We start from the raw sequence: 4,245 nt of genomic DNA, 5'->3' as shown, positions 1-4,245 counted from the left end.
GTGGCTGGAAGCGGCCACTACACTCCAGTCTGGGCAACAGAGTGAGACTCCAACTCAAAAAAAAAAAAAGAATGCATATAAATATATGACTAATAGAGATATTAATCCTCATCTTATACAGTTCTGTCCTAGGGTTACAAAACCACTGAAAATGTCTATGTATGCCTGAGTCCTCAACTCTAACAAATTTAGCTTTGGAACCTGCAGTAAAAGTCCCAGGGTCTAGAGACAGTGGATGCCTGCAGCAGAGCTGCTTATATTCAAATAGAAAGTGAGGTCAGTGAATGTCTCCAAACCATAATGATAAATCAAAGCCCAAGCTTCTTGGTTCAATTTTCATGGATTCCGTAATTTCCAAGATTTATAAATGTTTCTTGGGGAGAAGGATACCTGAAAATTGCTCGTTACATTAGCCAGGCAGATGATGCTAATGCCAGATTTCATTTGATTTAGAAATATCAAATCAAAATAAAGATGAATGAATATTTCAATTAAATTAAAAATAAAAATCGGTGAAATTTCTCTATGTTATGTAACAGTTCCTACTTATGGTAGCCATAGGTTGTTTTGGCCTCCCAGTATCTCTTCTTCTGGTAACTCTATCTCAATTTTCCTTTGGAACTCTCATTACTCCTTTCTGAGTCCACTCGGTTCAGATGGGGCTCTACTCCCAGGAGGCTGAGGCAGGAGGATCACTGGAGCCTAGGAGTTCAAGGCTGTAATGAGCTATGATTGTGCCACTACGCTCCAGCCTGGGCAACAGAGAGAGGCCCAGACTATTAAATTTAAAACAAACAAACAAAAAAGATGAATTGCTTGAAAATTTCCAGGAAGAAATCATCTCTGTATTTCCATTGGACTTGAACCTGGGTTAGAGCTTAAGAACAAGAGTAAAGCTAGCCCAGTGGAATGCAGAACTCAGAAATGGAGAGCAACCAAATCCTGATGACATTGTTGGAGCCTTTTGAATAGAGTCCCGGTAAAGGAAGATATACCCTGAAATTTTAAGTTACATAAATCATTCAATTTCCTTTTATTGTTTAACAAATTCACTTGAGCTAAGTTTTCCGTCCCCTGCAACCAAAAGAGCCTAACTATACATACATAAATTCTAAATTATATGGTACCAACTCTGAATGTTTAGGTTGAGATGGAATAAGTAGTACAGTTAGGGCAGGGTTAGTCAAGAATGCCTTTATGAATAAAACGGGACTCAAATGAGTCCAAAAGAGATAAGGAGAGAGAAAGGTGGAGGAAGTGAATAACTAAAACCTTGAGATAGAAATAAGCACATTAAGTCAGTGAAGTCCTAGGGAGAGAAGGACAAGTGTCAGGGAGACTGAGGATGGGAAGTAAGTTAGATGGAATGGGGCTAGGTTGTGGAGAGCCTTGAATTGGAGGTAAAGGAATTTAATGTGATGAGGATAGGAATTGTTTGGCAATTAAAGAAGATTAGATCATGTTGAATGTAGTTAAGGGTGGGAGAACCTGATATGAGGAAGACTGACTTTCTAAACTGATGCATTAATATAGACCTCAAGAGATACAGTGGTGGTACCCACAATGCAGAGAAGAGACAGAAGAGATAGAAATGAGAGCTGTTTAAAGGGTAAAACTTACAGGTTTTGGTAGATATGGATAATAAAGAGGTGATAATACACAGAGGTGGTTTCATTCTTTGAACAACATAGGCAGAAACGTAAATATTTAGCAAATTGAGTCAGAGTTAAAACACAAACAAAGCCGGGTTCGGTGGCTCAGCCTGTAATCCCGCGCCTTTGGGAGGCTGAGGTGGGTGGATTGCCTGAGCCCGTGGGTTCGAGATCCGCCTGGGCAGGCGAGACTTCATCTCTACAATAAATCAAAAAATTAGCGGGGTGTGGTAGTGTACACCTGTAGTTTCAGCTACTTGGAAGGCTGAGGCGGAAGGATCGCCGGAGCCCAGTAGGTCAAGGCTGCGGTGGCCAGGAGCGGCCACTGCACTCCAGTCTGGGTGGGCGACAGTGAGACTCCAACTCAAAAAAACAAAACAAAAACACAAACAGAGGTAGGAAACTGCAGAGAGAGAATTAAATTTCCAGTCACTGTATCAGCTGAGGATTCCCTATCTAAATCTGTATTTCCACAACAAAGATAATATTTTGAAAATCTTTGTTTTCATCAGTCTCATCCAAGCCATCATTGTTGCCTACCTGGATGACTGAAATTGCCTCTTAAATAGTCTTTCCATTTCATTGTTATCTTTTCCTCCTCTGTATCACTGGTCTCTAAAACCTACCCCAGTTTCAATGATTTGCTAAGACGATTCACATCACCCAGAATATAATCATACAGCTATGACTTATTACAGCAAAAAGATTCAAAGCAAAATCAACAAAGGGGCAAAGTTCAGAGGAAACCAGGCCCACGCTTCCAAGGGTCCTTTCCCACTGGAGTCACACAAGATACACTTAATTCCCCCCAAAATGGGCTGTGACAACAAAAATGGGCCAGGCGTGGTGGCTTATGCCTGTAATCCCAGAACTTTGGGAGGCAGAATCAAGAGAGTTGCTTGGGATCAGGGATTCCTGACCAGTTAAGCAACTTGGCTAGACCTCGCCTCTACAATAAATCAAAAAATTAGCTGGGTGTGGTGGTGCGTGCCTGTATTTCCAGCTACTTGAAAGGCTGAGGTGAAAGGACCACCTGAACCCAGTAGGTCAAGACTGCAGGGGCCATGAGCATGCCACTGCACTCCAGCCTGAGCGACAGAGTGACACTCCTACTCAAAACAAATCAAACAGACAACACAAATGAAATGCTGCCAAGCAGGGAAGTTTGTTAAAGACTTAGCCCTTTGCTAAGCTCTGATCTGACCTTGTGGCTCTTTGAGCCAGGCTGGCCATGTTTTCCTAAGTTTTGGTCCCCTCCCCTACCTTGGGGATGTGAATCTCCTCTCTCTCTCTCTCTCTCTCCAATTTACTTTCTAAATAAATTATATTTTCCAATCTAAAAAAATGAAAAAACATAAAAAAGACTCAGTACCCAGGTATGTTATGGGAACTAGTCGCATAAGCCATCCTCTTACATACCAAAATTCCACATACCTCAAAGGAAAACAGGTTTCAGCATTGCATGAGATCTGAATGTTTATGTCCACCCAAAATTCATATGTTGAAAACCTCAAGCCGGGCTTGGTGGCTCAGCCTGTAATCCTGTGCCTTTGGGAGGCTGAGGTGAGTGAATTGCCTGAGTCTGCAGGTTCGAGACCTGCCTGGGCAACTTGGCGAGACCTCATCTCTACAATAAATCAAAAAAATCAGCCGGGCGTGGTAGCGCGCGCCTGTAATTCCAGCTACTTGGAAGGCTGAGGTGGAAGGATCGCTGGAGCCCAGCAGGTCGAAGCTGCGGTAGCTGCACTCCAGTCTGGGCGATAGAGTGAGACTCCAACTCAAAAAAAAAAAAAAAAAGAAAACCTCATTCACAAGGAAGTGGGACTTTTGGGAGGTAACTAGATCATAGAGGCAGAATCCTTAAATGGGGTTAGTGCCCTTATAAAAGAGGCCCTAGAGGGACCCCCTCAGCCCTTCCACCATATGAAAACACAGTGAAAAGATGCTATCTATGAACTGGAAAGTGGGCCTTCACCTGACATGAAGTCTACCAGTGACTTGATCTTGGACTTCCCAGCCACCAGAACTGTGAGAAATAAAATTGTGTTGTATATAAGCCACCCAGTTTATGGTATCTGGTAATAGCAGTCTTATAGACTGGCATAAAGACAAGCAAAAAAGGCACATTGTTTGCACAATGAATATTCTTGCCAGCTGAGTGATAGGAACCCTCCCCAAATCTAAGTTATAGCCAAGGACCAATCTTGCAAACTAGACTTTTAAAAAAATAACTATTAGCCAGGCTCGGTGGCTCGGCCTGTAATCCCAGCGATTTGGGAGGCTGAGGTGAGTGGATTGCCTGAGCCCGCAGGTTCGAGACCCATATGGGCAACTTGGTGAGACCTCATCTCTACAATAAGTCAAAAAAAATTAGCCGGGCATGGTAGCGCGTGCCTGTAGTTCCAGCTACTTGGAAGGGTGGGGCAGAAGGATTGCCGGAGCCCAGCAGATCGAGGCTGCAGTGGCTGGGAGCAGCCACTGCACTCCAGTTTGGGTGACAGAGTGAGACTCCAACTCGGAAAAAAAAAAAAAACTATCAAAACTGGGCATGGTGGCTCACGTCTGTAATCCCAGCACTTTGGGAGGCAGAGGC

Source organism: Carlito syrichta, unplaced genomic scaffold (assembly GCF_000164805.1).
Source record: "Carlito syrichta isolate Samal-C Ts95f unplaced genomic scaffold, Tarsius_syrichta-2.0.1 Scaffold304026, whole genome shotgun sequence".
Lineage (NCBI taxonomy): Eukaryota > Metazoa > Chordata > Mammalia > Primates > Tarsiidae > Carlito > Carlito syrichta.
The sequence above is the reverse complement of the archived record's forward strand: the minus strand, read 5'-3'. Positions refer to the sequence as shown.